This window comes from Phyllobates terribilis, unplaced genomic scaffold (genome assembly GCF_046119375.1).
Source record: "Phyllobates terribilis strain yellow unplaced genomic scaffold, ASM4611937v1 Scaffold_11__3_contigs__length_659146591, whole genome shotgun sequence".
In the NCBI taxonomy this organism is placed as follows: domain Eukaryota; kingdom Metazoa; phylum Chordata; class Amphibia; order Anura; family Dendrobatidae; genus Phyllobates; species Phyllobates terribilis.
Genome location: NW_027362771.1, coordinates 512,571,430 through 512,595,167, shown reverse-complemented (window position 1 = coordinate 512,595,167; position 23,738 = coordinate 512,571,430).

The window sequence follows — 23,738 nt, the reverse complement described above, 5'->3', positions numbered from 1 at the left end:
ACAGAGTGCTGCTCAAGTACAGGAAGGAACAAAAGTATTAAGGAGTGTCAGTTCAATCTATAATCCAGAAGTGATAAAACACATAGTATGCGGATAGTCTCGTGGAACGTAAAGGGGCTCAGAGCCCCAACCAAGAGAATGATGGTTCTAAGACACTTAAAAAAGTTAAAAACAGACATAGCACTGTTGCAGGAAACCCATCTGAGGAAGGAAGACTTGTTTAGAATGAAAAAACTGTGGGTGGGGGAGGCTTATGGATCGGAAGGAGAAGGGAGGAAGGCGGGGGTGTTAATATTGCTGCACAAAAACCTTACATACAAAGTGACACAGGTAGAACACGATGCAGAGGGAAGGTATATAATGCTACAGCTTGAAGGGAATGAGGGGGAGCTGAGTATAATTAATGTTTATGCACCAAACGCAAACCAGAAACCATTCTTCGAACATCTGCGCACTAGTTTACTGCAAAATACGACCAAGAAAACAGTAATTGGAGGTGACTTTAACAATACTCACCGTGAGGAGGAGGACAGACAAAGTTTAGGGGGTGCAAAACTTAGACCGAATGGGAAATCAACTCTGCTAGCTGACTTGATAGCCGACACAAATTTATCAGACTTATGGCGCATGGAATTCCCCATTGAGCGAGAATTCACACACTTTTCCCACCCACATCAGACTTGGTCCAGAATTGACTATCTTCTTGTCAGTAGAGAATTGCTAGATAGGTGCAAGGAGACTAAAATAGAGGAACTGGTTATTTCGGACCATGCGCCAACCTCGATAAACCTCCTAGAAAAATACCCAAAAGGGACAGACTATATATGGAAATTCCCTGCCTTTCTTCTTAGAGAGCAACATTTTACCATTACACTACAGCAATGGTGGGAGGAATACACTTTCCTCAATTCATCAGACGAATTAAAGACACAAACATTCTGGGAAGCAGGGAAAGCTGTTTTGAGAGGGAGACTGATGGCATATGTCCATACACTGAAGAAAAAAACGAACACAAAATACGAAGAGGTTAGCGGTGATCTGAGGAGAAAGTACGTACTCTTCCAACAATTAAAAACGGAAAGGGCAAGGGAAGATTGGAAGGAGGCCAAAAAAAACTTTGATGAATGGGCAGAGAAGAAAGAAGGATTTAGGAAGTCACAAATGGAAATTGAACTAAGGAGGTTTGGGGATAAAGCGGGACGGCTACTGGCAAACTTAGCAAAAGGAAGACAGGGGAGGAAAGGCATACTGAAACTTAAGAACGAGAAGGGGATAGCTGTAGATAATCCCAAAGAGATAAGCCGTGTCTTAAGGGAATTCTATGCGGCTTTATACTCAGAAGATGGCTGCGAGGAGGATATGGGAATGACCTTCCTCAGCAAAATTAAAATGCCTGCCATAACTGAGTCACAACTGAACATGTTAAATGCGCCGGTAACAGAGGAAGAAGTGAAAAGCACTATTGGAGGTCTACCAGGCAGTAAAGCCCCTGGGCCTGATGGGTTCACAGGCGATTTTTTTAAGGTCATGTCCCATCAAGTAGCTCCTATTTTGACTAAATGGTATAACGAATTGTTACAGGGTGGTGAATTGTTGGGGGGAACCAACATGGCCTATATAAGTTTGATACCAAAAGAAGGGAAGGATGGGGAGGATCCAGCGGCCTACAGACCTATATCCCTGATAAATCAGGATATTAAAATGATATCCAAACTGATGGCGAACAGGCTAGCAGAAATACTCCCGACACTAGTGTCACCAGCACAAGTGGGCTTTGTAAAGGGCAGGAGCGCAGTCACAAACATCAGGCGTACATTACTAGCATTAGACACAGTAAGGAATGGAGACAATAAGAGTAAAGACCCGGCCTTAGTTACATTAGATGCAGAGAAGGCATTTGACAAGGTGAAATGGTCCTGGTTAAAACAAGTCCTAGACAAAATGGGGGTGATGGGCAAATTTAGAAACCTTATAAAAGCCCTATACAATAATCCCATGGCGAAAATTCAAACCCCTGGGCACCTTTCCGCTAGCTTCCTGTTGGAAAAAGGAACACGCCAGGGCTGCCCTTTGTCGCCACTTATATTTAATTTAGCGCTTGAACCTTTGTCATGCTATCTGCAGCAGTATGAAGTATTTGAAGGGCTGAAAATAGGAGACGAGAAGATTAAGGCCTCGTACTTTGCGGACGACATAATACTTTATATGGCAGAGGTAGAAAGAGATTTACCAGGAGTGTTGAAACTTCTGGAGGCTTTTGGGAAATGCTCAGGGTTTACGCTAAACAAAAATAAGTGTGAAATACTGGAATTAAAAGAAAAAGGAAGAGGGCACACAGTGAGAAAAGAGCTGCATGATATACTGATAGCAGGAGCATACATAACCTATTTGGGCATCAAACTAGGTAGGAGACCAGAGTCAGTCTATAACTTAAACTTTCCCCCAATTATATCTAAAATACAGCAAGAACTAGAAAGATGGCAAAACTTGCCCCTGAGCCTATTAGGCAGAATACACCTAATAAAAATGATGAGCACTGCAAAACTCATGTACCCGCTGCAAACTATACCAACTCTTTTAAAACATGTAGATGTTAAAAGGATAAATTCTTCTATTAGGAAATTCATATGGAAGGGTCAGAGAAAGATACTAGTAAATATTCTGACATGAACCTTGAAAAACATTATGCAGGGCCCTGGAACTTAGTCGCCCTGCTACATACACCTTTAACTTTACTACCTAGCAAAATTAAGAATTCAATAATATACCGGGACACGATAGCAACATGGAAGGAAATTAGAAAGCGACTAAAATTACCATGGAGAATATCTAGGGACTTGCCTCTGTGGGATAATCCAGCACTAAGACAAATAGGGGAAAACAAGCTTTTCCAAGAGTGGAAAATAAAGGGGATACATAAGGTTGCTAACCTACTACATGAGAAGGAAAACAGGTGGCTATCTGAAGAGGAGACCATCTCAAAATTTAATCTTAAAAAGCATCAATACCTACAATTTGAACAGATAAGAAAGACAGTGATGGTTCACTTGATAAATGTCAGGGAAGAAACAAAAAGGAATGCAATGGATACCCTGCTGCTAAACCGGGCAAGTTCGCATCACAGTGTTTCTGCAATATATAAAGGTATTAAAGAAATCCTTGTGAGGGCGGATGTGAAACAAATATTTGGATCTTGGGAAAGTCAAATAGAAGGGGTAGAAATTGGGGAAAAAATTCTATTAGGTTGGCAGGCGGTGCGTAAAAACATATTGAGTGAGACCTGGAGAGACACGCAATTCAGAATTATGCATAGAGCAATTATAGCCTTTAATATACCAGTTTCCAAAAATATGATAGACCGCCTGACACACTGCCCAAAGTGCAAGCTCAAAAGTTCTAACCTACTGCACGGTCTGTGGAGCTGTCCCAAAGTGCAAAAATTTTGGATGGATACAAAAAATATACTAGAGAACTTAGGCGTCCACAATATAGATCTCCATCCGCTACCGTTTCTTTTTCATTTTTGGGTACTGAAGAAAATGCACAACAGAAGGGTGGGAATGTTTTGGCCCCAATGTTCCATACAGTGTGTTTAATAGCTAAAATAAGTTTATTAAAACATTGGTTGTCTGACTCTATTCCAAGTCCGAACGAAATCATAGCCCAATTGAAAGCCCTGTTTCGCTCGGAAAAGCTGGAAGCCGAGCGGGATAGGGGAAAAAATGTAAAAGCGCTCATGACAAAGTGGAGGGGTTTTCTATTGAAGTATTACACAAATGAGGAAATTCAAGGAGCTGTGAAGCCATTTCTGTGTACTAGCTGGTATATAGTAGAAGACATGAGTGGAACATTGGGTAGGTTAAAAATTGCTGATCCAAATGTGGAAGGGAAGGAAGCTATAGAACGTGTCGCATAGGTGAGAGGAGTTATAAGACACTGAAATAAATAAAGACAGAACTAACAAGGTCGCTGTACATAGGTATTCCTGTATGTCTGGGATGAAGGAGGGCAGTTGGGGATTATTCTGTTAAACTGTTTTCTGTTTTGTTTTTGTTTTTTTGTTTTTTTTTCTTTTCTCACTGAACATGATATTCAAAAATCCGGAATAATACTATTGATCTACGATGTTACCTTCGCGAGAGATGTACCTTAATGTATCCAGAGTCCAATACTTGGAATACAGTTGTATAAAGTGAAAATTTCAATAAAAAGTATTGTTAAAAAAAAAAAAACTTATCCCCTCAAACTGCTCAAAAACACATTCAAGAAGTTTATTAACCCTTCAGTTGCTTCACAGGAACTAAAGCAATGTGAACGGAAAGAATGAAAATGTTACTTTTTCCACCCAAAATGTTACTTTAGCCCCAAAATTTAGCATTTTCACAAGGGTAACAGGTGAAAGTGGACCATACAATTTGTTGTTTGAGTTCTCCTGAGTACAATGATATAGCCTATATGTGGTACCTAAATAGTGGAAACCCCTCACAAGAGACCCCATTTTGCAAACTAGACCCCTCAAGGAATTTATCCAGATATGTGGTGAGCACCTTGAACCCCCAGGTGTTTCACAGAATTTTATAAGGTTGAGTCGAGAAATTAAAAAAATCATATTTTTCCCACAAAAATGTTGTTTTAGGCCCAAATTTTGTATTTTCATTAGGGTAAAAGGAGAAAATACACCATACAATTTGTTGTGCATTCTCTCCTGAGTATGCCGATACCCTATATGTGGAGGAAAACTACTGTTTGAGCACATGGTAAGGCTTGGAAAGGAAGGAGCACCATTTGATTTCTGGAACGCAACATTGTCTGGAATTGGTAGCCGACACCATGTTGCGTTTGGAGAGCCCCTGTTGTGCCTAAACAGCAGAAAACCCCCACAAGTGACCCCATTTTGGAAACTACACCCCTCAAAGATTTTATTCAGGAGTATAATAAGGATTCTGAACCCACAGGTAATACACACAATTTGATAATATTAGGTCGTCATATAAAAATATTTCTATTTTTTCATAAAAATGTTTTAACCACAATATTTTCACTTTTGCAAGAGGTAAAATTAAAAAATGAAGCACTCAGTTTGTTACCCACTTTCTTCTCAGCGTGGCAATGCCCCACATATGGTCAGAAACCTATGTTTGGACAAACAGTGCTCCTTCTGTTTCGAGCCCTGCCATCTGAATTTTGGAATAAAAATTTGGCTGAAATAGAGTTCTTGACATGTCAAAACAGCAGAAACTCCACAACTGGCCTCATTTTCTAAACTGCACCACCTAAAGAATTAATTTATTTCTGTAATGAGTCTTCAGAGCCCACATTTTATTACAGGATTTAGTTCAAAATGAGTGTGAAAAAATAAAATTTCATTTTTTATCATAAAAGTGTCATTTTTAGGACAAATTAATCATACATAGTAGTGAGAGGTGAGGAAATGGACCCCAACATTTATAGAGCTATTCCTGCTGTGCTCAAACGTAACCCCATTGGTATAGTTTGACTGAACGATTGGCCCAAAAGAGATGGGCACTCAGTGGCTTTTTAGGTCCTAAATTTATATATATATGGGCAGGGTCGGACTGGCCCACCGGAGGTTTGGAGGATTCTACAGTGGGCCCACGTGCTGGCACTATCTACAGCTGCAGGCACAGAGGTGATGAAATGCCGGCTGTTTAGTTCATAACATTAGCTACAGTCTGCAGGAGAAGAGATCCACCCACTGCTGCACCGCTCTCCCTGATTGTTCCAGAAGCAGTATCGCAGTGATCAGGATCCAACAGGATTGAACAGTGCTCTAGTCAGTACGAGACGTGAGCTGCAGTCTGCAGCAGAAGAGGTTCAATAACCTGCGCACTGCTCTCCCAAGATGTCTAATACTTTGAAGAGCAGTCAGCAGTACTCAGTGACACTAGAACATGACATGCTGCAAGCACGGCAGCTCACACATGTAAGTGGTACTAATTACTGTTCACCGCTCCTCCCAGCATTAGACATCCCAGGAGAGCAGTGCACGGGTCACTGAATCTCTTCTGCTACAGCTCACTTCTCGTACTGAACAGTACGCTGAGCAATCCTGCTGGATTCTTGTCACTACAATACCGCTTCTGAAACAATTGACTCGCCCCCTGGGCCGTGGGGCACTCGGATCCGGGCAATAGGGGGAACGATGGGAGTAGTAGTGGCAACCCGGTTCCGTGGCTCAGGGTGGTCAGGCCAATGGTAGTCTGCTACGTTCTGCTGATAATGTCCGACTACGCCACCCGTGGATTGCGGTTATTAAGAACCGCCGCTGCATGCAGACCGCTGGGGCTGATGAGGTGTGCAGCTATGGTAGTGTGACTCCCCACGGGAAGAGTGCGGCCCCAGGGCAGTATAGTGGATGGTGGGAGTGATGGTAGTGAGAGTCCCAGTGATGACAGTGCTGGAGGAGCAAGGAGCACACAGACAACAGGTTGCAGTCCAGGGTCTTTACTAAACAGGTAAACTGACCCACAAACAGTCCCAGCTAGGAGGGGACCTGGATGTCTGAGAGCAACGGGGAAATTGGCCCTGGTCAGGGTGAGGGTGTAGGCCTACCATGCTTTCTGCGCTCCTTCTGGCTATCTCCTCCTGATAGGATAACAGCCCACGTTTCCGAGCTTTCCGTGCTTTCTCGCCTGTATGGCCTGCGACGTGGGTTCCTTTCTGCTCCCAGCCTTGTACGGCTTTACTGGTCCCTTCGGTTGTGGCAGGGCCTCCAGGCTTCTTAGGCCAAGGAAAGTACAGTCCCTTGCGAACTGGTTCTCTGCTGGGGGATGTGGAATCCTTCCAGCCTCAGACACCAAAGTCTGGTAAATTAAGTCCTCTTTCTGCCAAGACAGGCTCACTGCACCTCTTGTCTCTGGCTTGTGGCTCTCCTCCTGCCACACTTCCTCTTAGGTTACAATGCAACTTTCTGTCCCTGCTCCACTCTGGGACACGTCTCAAAGCTGAGACAGGCAATCCAGTTCTCTCTAACCCTGCCCTCAGTACCAGCTTTTATAGGGGCAGCCTGCTCCCACTACTGGCCTGAGACAGGAGGCATTGCATGCTAATGTTCCCCTGACCAGAGAACCTCCCCCTTGCTCTCAGACACAGCTTTATTACACTTGTGGCATCCAGGTAGGGTGACACACAATCAGGGAGAGCGGTGCTGCTGTTGCTAAGTCTAACAGCAGTGCAGCCAATCAGTGTTAGTTTTGAGATTAGATAATGAGCCATTCTATTGTTAGTAAAGTGCTCCCCTCCCCCAGATTGTAACAAGCTGACAATAAGAAGCACAGCAAGCTGGATGGCTTCTGGCTACATCACTCACCAAAGATTAGATTTATGTAGCTGGGCAGGATTATCACCCATAACCAACTGAGCCCCCACCAACACCAACAGTGAGTGTCAATGGGCGACTTTACTCATTGGTGATATAGGGTGAGAGGGCTCAATCATTAAGAGATGAGTGAGGACCCTCTTCCCTCATTTTTTTGTTTCATCCCTGACTGACTGAGCCCCCTGTATCACCCTGACTGGTATAATGTCCCCATTTTGATAATAATGTCCCCATCCTGGGCCCCATGCTATAACAATGTCCTCTTTCTGGTTTAATGTCCTCATCCTGTTATAATGTCCGCCATTCTAATATACTGACACCCAACCTGATATAATGTCCGCCATCCTGGTATAATGTCCCCCATTCTGATTTAATGTCCACCATCCTGGTATAATGTCCGCCATCTTGGTATAATGTCCGCCATCATGGTATAATGTCCACCATCCTGATATAATGTCCACCATCCTGGTATAATGTCCACCATCCTGGTATAATGTCCCTTATCTGGTATAATGTCCTCATCCTGGTATAATATCTCCCATCCTGGTATAATGTCACCCATTCTGATATAATGTCCCCTTTCTGGTATAATGTCCTCATCCAGGTATAATGTCCCCATCCTGGCATAATATCCCCATCCTGGTATAATGTCCGCCATCCTGGTATAATGTCCGCCATCCTGGCATAATGTCACCCATCCTGATTTAACGTCTGCCATCCTGGTATAATGTCCGCCATCCTGATTTAATGTCTCCTCAATGGTATAATGTCCGCCATCCTGATATAATGTCCGCCATCCTGATATAATGTCCGCCATCCTGGTATACTGTCACCCATCTTGGTATAATGTCCCCTTTCTGGTATATTGTCCTCATCCTGGTATAATTTCAGCCATCGTGATATAATGTCTGCCATCCTGGTATAATGTCCTCATCCTGGTATAATGTCACTCATCCTAGTATACTGTCACCCATCCTGATATAATTTCCGCCATCCTGGTATACTGTCCCCATCCTGGTATAATGTCCGCCATTCTGGTATAATGTTGCCATCCTGGTATAATGTCACCCATCTTGGTATAATGTCACCCATTCCGATATAATGTCCCCTTTCTGGTACAATGTCCTCATCCAAGTATAATGTCCCCCATCCTGGCATAATATCCCCATCCTGGTATAATGTCTGCCATCCTGCCATAATGTCTGCCATTCTGGTATAATTTTCCCTCTCTGGTATAATGTTCCCTTTCTGGTATAATGTCTCCATCCTGGTATAATGTCCCCATCTTGGTGTAATGTCTGCCATCCTGGTATAGTGTCCACGATCCTGATATAATGTCTGTCTTTCAGGTATAATGTCTGCCATCCTGATATACATACGTGCTCAAAATTGTTGGTACCCCTCGTTTAATGAAAGAAAACCCCACAATGGTCATATAAATAACTTGAATCTGACAAAAGTAATAATAAATTAAAAATCTATGAAAATGAACAAATGACAGTCAGACATTGCTTTTCAACCCTGCTTCCACAGAATTTAAAAAAAAAAAATTAAACTCATGAAATAGGCCTGGACAGATATGATTGTACCCCTGAAAATAATGTGACAAAAGGGACATGTTAAATCAAGTTATGTCCACTAATTAGCATCATAGGTGTCTACAATCTTGTAATCAGTCAGTAGGCCTGTATATCGGGCTACAAATACTCACTGTACTATTTGGTTACATGGTGTGTACCACTCAACATGAACAAGAGGAAGCAAAGGAAAGAGTTGTCTCAGGAGATTAGAAAGAAAATTATAGACAAGCATGTTAAAGGTAAAGTTTATAAGACCATCTCCAAGCAGCTTGATGTTCCTGTGACTACAGTTGCACATATTATTCAGAAATTTAAGATCCATGGGACTGTAGCCAACCTCCCTGGATGTGGCCACAGGAGGAAAATTGACGTCAAATCAAAGAGACGGATAATACGAATGGTAACAAAAGAGCCCAGGATAACTTCTAAAGAGATTAAAGGTGAACTTCAAGCTCAAGGAACATCAGTGTCAGATTGCACCATCCGTCGTTGCTTGATCCAAAGTGGACTTCAAGGGAAACGACCAAGTAGAACACCATTGTTGGAAAAAAATCATGAAAAAGCCAGATTGGAATTTGCCAAACTACATGTTGACAACCACAAAGCTTCTGCGAGAATGTCCTATGGACAGATGAGACAAAAATGGAAGTTTTTGGCAAGGCACATGAGCTCTATGTTCACAGATGGAAAAATGAAGCATATCAAGAGAAGAACACTGTCCCTACTGTGAAACATGGAGGAGGCTCTGTTATGTTCTGGGGCTGCTTTGCTGCATCAGGCACAGGGTGTCTTGAATCTGTGCAGGATACAATGAAATCTCAAGACTATCAAGGGATTCTAGAGAGAAATGTGCTGCCCAGTGTCAGAAAGCTTGGTCTCAGTCACAGGTCATAGGTCTTGCAACAGGATAATGACCAAAAACACACGGCTAAAAACACCCAAGAATGATTAAGAGGAAAACATTGGACTATTCTGAAGTGGCCTTCTATGATCCCTGACCTAAATCCTATTGAGCATATTGGGAAAGAGCTGAAGCATGCCATCTGGAAAAGACAACCTTCAAACACAAGACAACTGGAGCAATTTGCTCATGAGGAGTGGGCCAAAATACCTGTCGAGAGGTGCAGAAGTCAAATTGATACTTACAGGAATCGCTTGATTGCAGTGATTGCCTCAAAAGGTTGTTCAACAAAATATTAAGCTAAGAATAACATCATTTCTGTCCAGGTCTAGTTCATGAGTTTAATTTTTTTTTTTAAATTCTGTGGAAGCAGGGTTGAAAAGCAATGACTGACTTTCTGTTGTTCATTTTCATAGATTTTTTATTTATTATTACTTTTGTCAGATTCAAGTTATTTCTGTGACCATTGTGGGTTTTTCTTTCATTAAACGAAGGGTACCAACAATGTCGACCACGTGTGTAATGTCTGACATCCCGGTATAATGTCCGACATCCTAGTATTATTATTTATTTATATAGCGCCATTGATTCCATGGTGCTGTACACAAGAAGGGGTTACATACAAAATACAGATATCACTTACAGTAAACAAGCTAATAATGATAGACTGGTACAGAGGGAAGAGGAACCTGCCCTTGCGGGTTTACATTCTACAGGATGGTGGGGAAGGAGACAGTAGGTTGGGGGGTTGCAGTAGCTCCAGTGGTAGTGAGGAGGCAGCAAGGTCATGGCAGGCTGTAAGCTTTCTTGAAGAGATAGATTTTCAGGTTCCGTCTCAAGGATCCAAATGTGTTGGCTAATCGGATGTGTTGAGGCTCAGAATTCCAGAGGATGGGGGATATTCAGGAGAAGTCTTGGAGGTGATTGGGTGAGGAATGAATACCTGTGGCGGAGAGAAGGAGGTCTTGGGAGGAACGGAGATTATGTGAGGGAATATATCGGGAGATTAGTTCAGAGATGTACGGAGGAGAGAGGTTATGCATGGCTTTGTAGGTCATTGTTAGTAGCTTGAACTGGACACGCTGGGGAATTGGGACCCAAAGAAGAGTCTTGCAAAGGGGGGAAGCAGAGAAGTAGTGAGGAGAGAGATGAACTAGTCAAGCAGCAGAGTTAAGGATGGGCTGGAGAGGTGCAACTGTGTGAGCCGGTAGGCCACAGAGGAGGATGTTGCAATAGTCGAGGTGGAAGATGATGAGGGCATGCAAAAGCCTTTTAGTAGATTGAGGGTTTAGGAATGAAGGAGATGGAGAGTAGTCATCATGGTGGAGACAGGGAAGTGTTGGCTGTAAGGACCTTGGCACGTATGGCAGACTTTATGTACTGCTTCCTTTCCCTCGACTCTAATGTACATTCATCTTGCCCAAAAAAGAGTACAGGTTATTCCCCCTGCTAGACCCTCTCTACAAGGAGAACTTTGCATCTCTTCTTCCTGAGGTGGAGAGGTCTTCTCGTATGGTGCTATACCAGAAGGCATTTGTGGAAAATATAAATCCTACAAAGACTATTGAAGGAACATACGATCCAAATATAATAGTAACCCATAAACATCCCGCAATCATGTCAACTAAAATGCCACTGCCAGTGATTGACAGTTGCATATAACTGGTTTAACCGCAGTGATTAGAGCTAGCTTTGTTCGCTGCTGTTACAGGCACATGCCTACTGTATAACGCAGTTGTCATATGTTGCGTGTGAAGCGGGCTCAGCCCCTGAGCCAACTCCACACATGTGGATCTTGCTGTGGACGTAATGTAAGTTCATCTGTGCCAAGGGATTAATGTTTTGAATTGATTTTATGTACAGTATGTGCATGGGGAGAGGAGCGCCCGTATCCTGCACTGACTGTCTTAAAAAAGGCATGGAACAAATACATTTATATTGCAACCATTTTTACATGCATAAAAAGATGCAATTTGTACAAAATTATATAACTATGCAACATTTGACACACTGGACTCCAGCTCTTTTTTTTAACATTGAGAAGTGTACTACCATGCTTAAAATGGTGCACTTACATAATTTGCACCAAATTTATCATTAGGGGCGACTTTTGATAAATATGGAATAGTGGAGTTGAAGTGAATACACAATGTGAACAATTGTGTTTTTATATTACACCACAATATTAGCACGTATTACCACACAATTGGTGGGCTTGTATTATTTCTACAGTGGGTACGGAAAATATTCAGACCGCTTTAAATTTTTCACTCTTTGCTTCATTGAGCCATTTGGTAAATTCTAAAAAGTTAATTTTTTCCCCATTAAAGTACACTCTGCACCCCATCTTGACTGCCAAGTGCTGTGGCAGTCTATTTGTATGGTTTTGAATGTCCGACTACGCCACCCGTGGATTGCGGTCAGGGATGACCGCCGCTGCAAGGCAGACCGCTGAGGCTGTTGGTGCGTGCAGCAGAGATAGTATAACTCCCCACGGGAGGAGTGTAGCCTCAGGGCAGCGTGATAGGATGCTGGGGGTGATGGTGCAGGCGCAGCATAAATCACACAGAGTCAGTGATGCAGTCCAGGGTCTTTTACTCACAGTTGTTATCCGAGTCACTTCTGCAGCGAATGACTGCCCAAGCCGTGCTGTGTCCACCAGGTGAGGAGCTCGGTCAACTCCCAGGCAATTCAGGAGTATGGCACAGGACCCCCTTCTGTCCTTTCTCTGGCCTCTCGTGCCCCACCAGTGACCACACTTCTGTCCAGCTGCCTCGGGCCTTCTCTTGGTGAAACCTGTCGCCGGTTTCCCTGATCCTATGTGGTGCCTTCCTAGTGGGTGTAGCAGGGGGTCGCACCAATAAATGATCACGACCTCCGGTCTTTGGCTGAGGGATAATTTACCTCCACCAACTTCGAAATCCGGTACCCTTATTCTGCCCGACCCTTCACCCGTTATCTCGTGGGTTCTTAGGGTCCTTTCTGCCTTCTTGTTTCTGGAGCCTTTCTACTCCTCTTTCTCTCCACCTTTCTTCCTTCTCCTCTTCTCTCTTCTGGCTCTGGCCTTCACTCTAGGCCTGCCTCGTGGAGCTGAGCTCAGGCTGAGCCACAGCTCCCTGTCAGCCCTCTCTGGCTGAACTCCTTCTCTCTCTCAACTCACTGAACTCACTCCTAAGATGGCCCCCACCTTTTATCTGCTTCACTGTGTCTGAGAACAGGTGACCTGCAACCAATGAGCTCCTTCCTATGCTCCAGAAACTGTCCCCTTCTGCTCCTACATCACAGGGTTCTCTCCCACCTCCCCACTCCAGCCAGGGTCATGGTCAGTTGTGCCTGCATATATATAAATGAGAGCACCGTCGAGCTGTCCCCCGGAAATGGGGTGTGCGTGGTGTATGCAGCTAACTGAGCCCTGGTCCATACTCCATCCTTACCTGGGAGTGGAATATCACACCTCCGGTTGAGGTGCAATTACCCTATAGCAACCGAACCCTCGGGGCGCTACACTGACACAAGCCATCATATCCACATCCTATATGGGTCATAACAATCGTGGAAAGTTTTGAATAAATGAAGGCAGAGCCGTTCCTCGTCGTGTGTTACATAATGCTCCATTTTAGATGATATTAGACATCGGGTTGTATATAGTATTGTGTCACGAGCAGCAGGATCACATTCTTACTATTCCCCACATCCTGGATCTTTATCATCCAGAATATTGTGCTCTCCCACTATGTACAACACTAGAGCTGCTGAGACTTGTAGTTCCACCCCATCTCACTGTATAAAGGTAATGTGGCGCCCCTGAGGGTTCGACCACCACAGGGATGCTGCACTTCTTTAATGGAGTGTAGTGTTCCTCCTCTGAGGTAAGAACAGTGCGATGGTCAGGACCCTTCCTTCACATCCAACACCACACTTCTCCCACCAGAGTGGGCTAGAATGCAATAGGTGCTGCCCTCCAGGTTACAGGGAGACTGGGGAACCAAGAGTCAGGGGAACCAGTTAGTGGGTGAGGGTGGAGGACTAACAATTTAGTGACACTTAAAATTTCATATTTAATAGAAAGCCATCTTGGTTCTTGGTCCTTGCTAGTTTAGTCTTTGAACTGTGAACAGCTGTGATCTCCAACCCTGAAAGTGGATCCTGTGTGGACCTGCAGCGGATGGAGACACAGCCCTCGTACCCCGGCCTTGGGACGAGGGGCAGGTTGCAGACAAGGAATGTCTCAACCCGGTCAAGGACCACGACCAAGAAGGCCCGGAGCTTAAGAGTGTAGCTCCACATCAAATGGATCCCAGGGAGGATGCAGACGGAGCGGTGTACACCACCTGTCCTCGCCAACCTGATATATTCAGAGGGAGTCCGGCTGCAAGAGGGGTACCAGCCCCCGACACCCGACCTTGCTACTCCATGTCCTGGTCGGGAAAGCCCGGTAGGCCCTGAGGATCCCACCAGGTATCGAAAGGAGCGGAGCTGCCACCCGTGCCCTTTTTCTGAGAGGAGTTCAGAGGGAGACCCGGCCTTTGTACACACACGGACAGGAAAGGTTACGGCCTGTAGTTCAGGAACACTCTGGTGCGAGGTCCTGATAGAATACTGGACTTACCCGGAGGTTGTCGGACCTCCGTCGCTGGCGGCCGCGGGACTCCATGGGGAGCAGGGAGTCGCCTTCCTTCTGCCATCTCTTATGTGAGTAAAGCCTTGGAAGTTCACCCCTATGGCTTCCGGACTGTTTATTCTGCGCTACACCGCACGACGCAGAACCCGGTCTCCTCTACTACTACCCCCTCCATCCTTTCCCTCTGCCCTGAGGCCTTGCTCCACTTGTGGGGAGTAGTAACAACTATAGCCGCCATAACACCATGCCTCAGCGGACTGCAGCGGCGCTGGTGGCCTTCACCAGGTGCCACAGGTGGCGTAGTCGTAATCAGCCAATCAACCCGGATAAACCCACACCATCCTTTTAATTGTGACGGCCCTGAGCACGGGTCGGGTCCGGGCCACGGCTGCACCCCATCTCTCCATCACAGGACCCGACTCCGAGTCCCCCATCTCCCAGGGTAAAGACAAGGGCTTTTGAGTAGAGGCCTCACAGTAATAAGCAGGGTCCTTCCATCATACGGTCGGTGCCGCACAGAGGTCTTATATGGAGCCATATGCACAGATCTGACCTCTCCGGTCTCCATCCACTTCTCTGTGTTATACCCGACCAGCATAAGCGACATGTGGAGCATGAGCGGTATATACCGTACACACCCATATGCTGCCTGCTGTAGTGAGGGGCATCCGGGGGTAATGAGGGGTGTACAAAGGACCACGTCCCCCATTTATATACATTATAATATATATTCACACAGTGGCATAACAATCGCGGTCGCAGGAATATGACTGAGTCTTGGTCCAAAAGGGAAGGGGCCCGGCCGTATCCACAGGCAGATGCTGCTCTAATCTATATCTCGGCTTTCATAATGCAGATACAGCTAAAAACTGTAGTGGAGCAGGAACCATTCCCTCGCCGCTCCACCACTTACTCTAGTACATCACAGACCCCCACCATTAAGAACAATCTTCAGCATAAAGGAGAACAAGGAGTCCTGGATGTGATGTTATGGCCCCACATAGCCCTGATCTGAACATTATCCAGTCTATGTGGGATTTACATGAAGAGACAGAAGGATTTTCACAAGCGACATTCACAGAAGATCTATGGTTAGTCCTCCAAGATATTTGGAACAACCTCCTGCCGAGTTCCTTCAAAAACTGTGCGCAAGTGACAAGTACCTAGGACAGTGATGGTGAAACTTTTAGAGACCGAGTGCCCAAACTCCAACCCAAAACCCATTTATTTATCACAAAGTGCCAACACGGCAATTTAACCTGAATGCTGAGGTTTTATTTTAGAAACAACTCATACATTAGCATCTTTTGTCTTAAAATAAAAACACAAGAACAGAGCTTTCAATAATACAAACAACTTTTTATTGAAAGGTAAAAATTTGCATGTGGCATGCTTTTGAACAATTAATGTGATTTTTTCTGTTTTCTGCATACTCATAATTTGTCTAACCTTGGCTCGTACTTTGTAAGTTTAAGAGCCTGCAAACAATTTTATACAAAGTATTAAAAATGAACATTTTTTTATGGTAAAGTTAATTTGTCCAATTACTTTTGAGCCCCTGATATGAGGAGGCTTTGTAGAGAAACTATTGCAATTCCTAAACGTTTCACAGGATATTTTTGTTCAAACCCTTTTAATTAAATCAGAAAGTCTCTACTTCAATTATATCTCAGTTGTTTCATTTTAAATCAAAAATAGCGGCCTGCAGAGCTGAAATCATACAGATTCTGACATTGTCCAATGATTTCTGGACCTAATTATAAGGCCGGTTTCACACGTCCGGATATTTTCAGTACCGGAAAAAACGGTACCGGGCATATCCGTGTCCTGTGTGTCCGTGTGTGTTTTACGTGTTGCATCCATGTGCATCCATCAGCAACAGCAGGGACAATAATGAGGGTAGTGGTAGTCTGCTCCCCATGTCCCTACCTGTAAAAATAAGAATAAAATAATAAAATCCATGTACTCACCTCTCCTAAGTGTGCCCCGCTGTAATCCATGTGACTTCTGCTGCCGAGGAGAATGAGCCGCTCCGGAGCTGCAGCTCAGTGAGTGACAGGACACCGCTCTTGAGCTCAGCTCCGGAGCCGCTCATTCTCCCCTATTCCTCGGCAGCAGGGGTTGCATGGATACTGCGGGGGATAACTAGGAGTGGTGAGTACATGAATTTTATTATTTTATTCTTATTTTTACAGGTGGGGACATGGGGAGCAGACTACCACTACCCTCATCACTGTCCCTGCTGGTGCTGATCACAGCACCGGCAGGGAACCAGAATGTTGTGAAGAAAAAACGGAGAGTGGTGGTCATGGGGGATTCCCTGTTAAGAGGAACAGAGGCCGCTATCTGCAGACCAGACATAACCTCAAGAGAAATGTGCTGTCTTCCAGGAGCAATAATTAAAGATGTGTCTGACAGGATATCAAGACTCTTCAGACCTACAGATCACTACCCATTCCTGCTAATACATGTGGGGACAAATGACACCGCAAGAAAGGACCTGGAAACCATCTGCAGTGACTTTGAAGACTTAGGCAAGAAAGTGAAAGAATTGGGAATGCAGGTGGTCTTCTCATCCATCCTCCCAGTGGATGGCCATGGAACAATGAGGTGGAATAAGATTCTACAGGTGAACAACTGGCTACGTCGATGGTGCCGTCAACAAGGATTTGGATTTCTGGATCACGGAATGAATTACCTATACGATGGACTACTTGCTAGAGATGGGGTGCACCTTACGAAGACTGGAAAACATGTATTTGGAAGTCGCCTTGCTACACTCATCAGAAGAGCTTTAAACTAGAGCAATGTGGGAAGTGAAGCAAAAGGCCAGAAAAAGCTATACAGCTGACAAATACTATTGAGATCTCTGCTACTGGAAGTGGAAAGGAAGAACAAAGACAAAACAATTTAAATAATAAAAATATGGGAGGAAGAGAAACCAATCACAAACTAAAATGTTTTTATACAAATGCACAAAGCATGGGCAACAAACAAGGAGAATTGGAACTACTAATGCAGGAAAAGGAATATGATGTCATTGGAATCACTGAAACTTGGTGGGACGATACACATGATTGGAATAAAAGGCTAAAAGGATACAACTTATTTGCAAGAAACAGACTTGATAAACGAGGAGGAGGTGTTGCATTGTATGTTAGAAAAGCGTATATCTGCACAAAGATTGAAGCTTCAGAGACTGGGAGTTCTGTGGAAACTGTTTGGGTAAGATTACAAGGAGAGAACAACGGAAAGGACACCATTGTAGGCATTTACTACAGGCCACCTGGGCAAGCTGAAGATATGGATGAACTCTTTTTGTATCAAATGACCAAGTTCTCCAAAAAATATGATGTAGTGGTCAACTATTCCAGACATTTGTTGGGAATCTCTCTCAAGTAAAACTAACAGGTCAAGCAAATTCTTATCCTCTCTTGCTGACAACTTTATCTTCCAAAAGGTAGGGGAGAAAACAAGGGGATCTGCTACTTTGGATCTAATCCTTATAAACAGGGAGGAAATGGTTGAGGAGGTAAAGGTGGCTGGGACCCTAGGAGGCAGCGATCATGCTATTATAGAATTTTGGATAACTAGAGGAGGAAGACATGTGAAGACTCAAACTTCAAGGTTAGATTTTAGAAAGGCAGATCGTTAACAATCCCGAAAAGTAGGAAGAATGGGAAGCATTTAAGGAAACCAGGATGGATGAACACAGAACTTAAACACATGCTAAAAAGAAAGAAAGAAATGTTTATTAAATGGAAAGAGGGAGGCATATCTAAAGAAGATTATAATGCAGTCTGCAGATCCTGTAGGGCACGTATCAGGTTAGCTAAAGCTGACAATGAATTAAGGCTTGCAAGAGATGTCAAAAGCAATAAAAAAGGCTTTTCGGGGTATGTCAAAAGTAAAAGAAAAGTCAAAGATGCTATAGGATTTTTACAGGATGAAAATGGAGAAATGGTAAGAGAGGATGTTGAGAAGGCCGAACTTTTTAATTCCTATTTTGCATCTGTTTTCTCTCAGAAAGAAAATGTAACATCAACTGATCTTCACTGTCCTTTTAAAGGAATAGAGGAATCCAAGTTATCTGTAAACAGAAAGATTGTGAGGGAATATTTAGCTAACATAAATGAGTTCAAGTCTCCAGGTCCAGATGAATTACACCCCAGAGTACTGAAGGAGATCGTAGAAGAAATTTTAGAACCACTCTCCATAATCTTTGAAAATTCTTGGAGAACAGGAGAAGTCCCATAAGACTGGAGAAGAGTAAATGTTGTTCGTATCATCAAAAATGGGAAGAAGGTGGACCCAGGGAACTATAGGCCGGTGAGTCTGACTTCTATACCAGGAAAGATCTTTGAACAAATTGTTAAACAACGTGTATGTAAGTACATGGATAAGAATGAAGTGATTAACCAGAGTCAGCATGGGTTTGTAACTAACAAGTCATGTCAGACTAACTTAATTTCCTTCTATGACAGAATCACTGACTGGGTGGATCAGGGAAATGCTGTAGATATAGTGTATCTTGACTTCAGCAAAGCATTTGACAAAGTATCTCACACCATCCTTATTGAAAAAATGACCAAGTATGCAATGGACCAGGCAACTGTTAGGTGGATTCATAACTGGCTTAGTGATCGGACTCAAAGGGTGGTTGTAAATGGCTTCACATCCAGCTGGATGAATGTCTCAAGTGGGGTACCACAGAGCTCCGTCCTGGGACCTGTATTGTTCAACATCTTTATCAATGATTTAGATGAAGGAATTGAGGGTAAACTGATTAAATTTGCTGATGACACAAAGCTAGGAGGGATAGCTAATACTAGAGAAGAGAGAGAGAGGATTCAAAAAGACCTAAATAAACTGGAGCAGTGGGCAGCAACCAACAGAATGGTTTTTATCAGGGAAAAATGCAAAGTACTACATCTGGGCAATAAAAATGAAAAAAGCATATACAGAATGGGAGGAATAGAGCTAAGCAACAGTACATGTGAAAAAGACTTAGGTATACTAATAGATCATAGACTGAACATGAGTCAACAGTGTGATGCAGCAGCAAAAAAGGCAAATACAATTCTGGGATGTATTAACAGAAGCATACATTCTAGATCACGTGAAGTCATTATCGGTCTTTACTCCTCTTTGGTCAGACCTCATCTGGAATACTGTGTACAGTTTTGGGCACCACATTTTAAAAAAGACATAGACAAACTGGAGCAAGTTCAGAGAAGAGCGACCAGAATGGTGACTGGTCTGCAAACCATGTCCTATGAGGAACGGTTGCAGGATTTGGGAATGTTTAGCTTGCAAAAAAGAAGACTGAGAGGAGACTTAATAGCTGTCTACAAATATGTCAAGGGCTGTCACATTGTAGAAGGATCATCTTTATTCTCATTTGCACAAGGAAAGACTAGAAGCAATGGGATGAAACTAAATGGGAGGAGACACAGATTAGATATTAGAAAAAACTTTTTGACAGTTAGGGTGATTAATGAGTGGAACAGGCTGCCACGAGAGGTGGTGAATTCCCCTTCAATGGACGTCTTCAAACAGAGGCTGGACAGACATCTGTTTGAGATGATCTAGTGAATCCTGCTTTGAGCAGGGGGTTGGACCAGATGACCCAGGAGGTCCCTTCCAACTTTACCATTCTATGATTCTATGATTCTATGAGGGCAGTGTTCAGCACCGATGCTTTGGAACAGTGCCATTCCAAGATGCCGGTACATGTCACATGGATGTCATCCATGTGGTACGTTTTGTGGACCGTGTATCAGCAAAAAACCGAGCTTGTCTACGTGTGGAGCACACGGACACACGGTCCGTGAAAACACACTGAGATGTGCATGGACCCATTCATTTGAATGGGTCTGCTGTGTCAGTGTCTCCAGTATGTGTGGAAACTGTTGACGCGCCCCCAGGGCAGTGGGGTACTCGGTGTCCGGGCCTATGGATGCTGGGGGGGAATATGTCACAGTGGCTGGCCCGGTTCGTGGCCCAGGGTGGTCAACAAAAAGGGGATAGTTTATATGGGATTTGTAGTTTGATCATGACGCCACCTGTGGTTTCTGGTAATTTGTACCAGCGCTGCTGCAGACCTCTGAGGCAGTTGATAGGGCAGCTAGAATGGAACAGCTCCCCACAGGTAGAGCAGGTCTCAGGGCAGTGTAGGGTCTGATGGTGGGTGGTGATGCTGGGGCTTGTAGTGCAGTCGGGATGGCGCAGCAGGAGTAAATGACAGAGAAAGGGGATTCACTTCAATACCTTTACTGGTGCGGATGTCAGGTACCGTCCAGGGTACTCAGTAGGAAGGGTGCACTTCAGGACTTCTCCCCAGTGAGCAGGTATAGGGCCTCCTGGTCTGTGTCTCCCTCTCTCTAAGCTCCTGGCCAGCCTACAACTGGGCCTAGCTTCTGTGTCGTGTTGCTCTCTCACCTGACCGCTTGGTAGCAGGACCTTTCTTTGGCAACCATTATCCCTGGATGCTGGGGCCTTCGTGGTTCCTGGTCCTGTTATTGCTGGTAGCTTCAGGATGACCAGGGGTCTGGAAGCCTCATGGTATGCCGGTAGTCCCTACTGGGTGTAGAGGACCCTGTAGGCGCGGAGCCGGTGTCTGGTTTGTGTCTTGGGGTGAGCCTATGATGCTCCTCTGCTCCCTCAATTCCTCTCTCCTCTCCTCTTTGCCTCCGGCCACACTCGGGGCCCTCAATACAGCAGCAGACGTGCTGCGTCTTCACTGCTCTCAGTGGCAGCACACTCTCTGACTGAACTGAACTGCCTGGCTCCACCCTCCATATATAATATATATATCCCTAACAGGGCTCCCTCTGGTGGTATGAGGTGGAAAGGTGGAGGTGTCTGCATGTAGTGAGGGCCTCTTGTGGAGAAGTCCGTCCATGCACCCTTTTGGGTCCTGTGGTACCTGTGAACAGTAGGGTGCCACACTGTCACCACTCCTACCGGAGATACTGACGTGTGAAAAAGCCCTAAATCAAGGGTGAAAACAGCTGCTCACAAGCATAAGGTAAATTGAAACATTTGCATGTGGCATGCTTTTGAACAATTAATGTGATTTTTGCTGCTGTATGCATGCTGATAATTTGTCAAACCTTGGCTCATACTTTGTATGTTTGAGAGCAACACATGCAGCACTCGCGTCGTCTGTTAGTCTGTTTCTGGTGTCAGATTTGATATAATTCTAAGCTGAAAACAGCTGCTCACAAGCATAAGATGATCCAAACAAGTAAGAAAAGCAATTGCAAGTGCTCTCATTGGCTTAAAATTATTTGGCAGAGAATTACAGACTTTAAGGATCTCATTTTCAAAACGAACTGTGCTGTCCTTTATCATCCCTTCTATCTTCTCAAGAGTTTCACGCAGGTCATAGAATTTATTTTTCCAGATAGAGCTTTCTTGAAATTCCAATAGCTTCATTTCCAAATTTCCTAAATCTAACCAGTGTTCGCAGGAAAGATCAAATTCTTCAAATTTGGCTTTACCTGGAGAAGGAAGAAAACACAGGGTTTTCTCCATCTTACGGAACTGTAAAAATCTGTTACTAAAATTCACCTTTGTAGCTTTTACAATGCTAGAAAATTCATTGTAGATTTCCTGATGGCTCGTAGGATTGTCTACAAATGTTGTAGAATTTTGTAAATGAATTTTTAGATTAGGAAAATATTTCAGCTGCCCACTTTCAAGGTCTCTTTCAAAAACCTGCAGTTTTCTCTCAAATGTTTTGATGTCACAAAATAGCCTTTCTGCTGTTTTCCCTACACCTTGCAGTTGTTTGTTCAGTACATTGAAGTGTACCGTATAATCTGTAAAAACATGAGGTTGGTGAGCCAGACCATATCAATGAGCTGGGGACATAGGCGGATTATAATGAGGGCAATCCGGGCTACCGCCCGGGGCCCCGAGCCTGCAGTGGGCCCGCGGCTCCGGGCGGGGTGTCTAATGCTGGATTGCCCTCATTATAGGTGCGGGCCGCCGTGGCACATACAGGTAGCAGTGGCGGGAAGGGGGGCCCCGGACCGCTCCCCCAGCAGCGGCCGCCGCTACTTCTTCATCGGCCGGGCCAGCACTGCAGAAGTTAACTTCCCGGTGCTGGCCCGGCCGCGTCACTGCTAGGAGACACTGCCCTGTGTGCGGCCGTGTCTCCTAGCTGTGACGTCACGCAGTGCGCGCCCGGCCTGCACTGCTGCAACGGAGAAGAGAGAGCAGGCAGGAAGAATGGAGCCGGGGGATGGTGAGTCTGTGTGTGTATGTGTGTATATGTGTGTGTGTGTGTATGTGTGTGTATGTGTGTGTGTGTGTGTGTGTGTATGTGTATGTATGTGTGTGTGTATGTGTGTGTGTGTATGTGTGTGTGTATGTGTGTGTGTATGTGTGTGTATGTGTTTGTATGTATGTGTATGTATGTATGTGTGTATGTATGTGTGTGTATGTATGTGTGTGTATGTATGTATGTGTATGTGTGTGTGTGTGTGTGTGTGCAGTCAGATATCATTGTGTGATGTCTGTTTATATGTATTTTTGTGTTTCAAATGTGTTTATGCGTGTATGTCTGTATATGTTTGTGTGTGTGCGTGACTGCATGCGTGACTGCGTGCGGCCTCCTGCTGAGTATAGTTGGCGCCGTGCGGCCTCCTGCTGTCTCTGGGGGGTCGCCGTGCGGCCTCCCACTATGTATAGATGGCGCCGTGCGGCCTCCCACTATGTATAGATGGCGCCGTGCGTCCCCCTGCTGTGTATAGATGGCGCCGTGCGGCCCCCTGCTGTGTATAGATGGCGCCGTGCGGCCTCCTGCTGTGTATAGATGGCGTCGTGCGGCCTCCTGCTGTGTATAGATGGCGCCGTGCGGCCTCCTGCTGTGTATAGATGGCGCCGTGCATCCTCCTGCTGTGTATAGATGGCGCCGTGCGGCCTCCTGCTGTCTCTGGGGTGGGCGCCGTGCGACTTCCCGCTGTGTATAGATTGCGCCGTACGGCCTCCTGCTGTGTATAGATGGCTATGTGCGGCCTCCTGTTGAGTATAGATGGCGCCGTGCGGCCTCCTGCTATCTCTGGGGGGGGCGCCTTGTGGCCTCCCGCTGTGTATAGATGGCGCCGTGCGGCCTACTGCTGTGTATAGATGGCACCGTGCAGCCTCCTGCTGACTCTGGGGGGGGGCGCCCTGCGGCTTCCCGCTGTGTATAGATGGCGCCGTGCGGCCTCCTGCTGTGTATAGATGGCACCATGCGGCCTCCCGCTGTGTATAGATGGCTGCGTGCGGCCTCCCCTTGTGTATAGA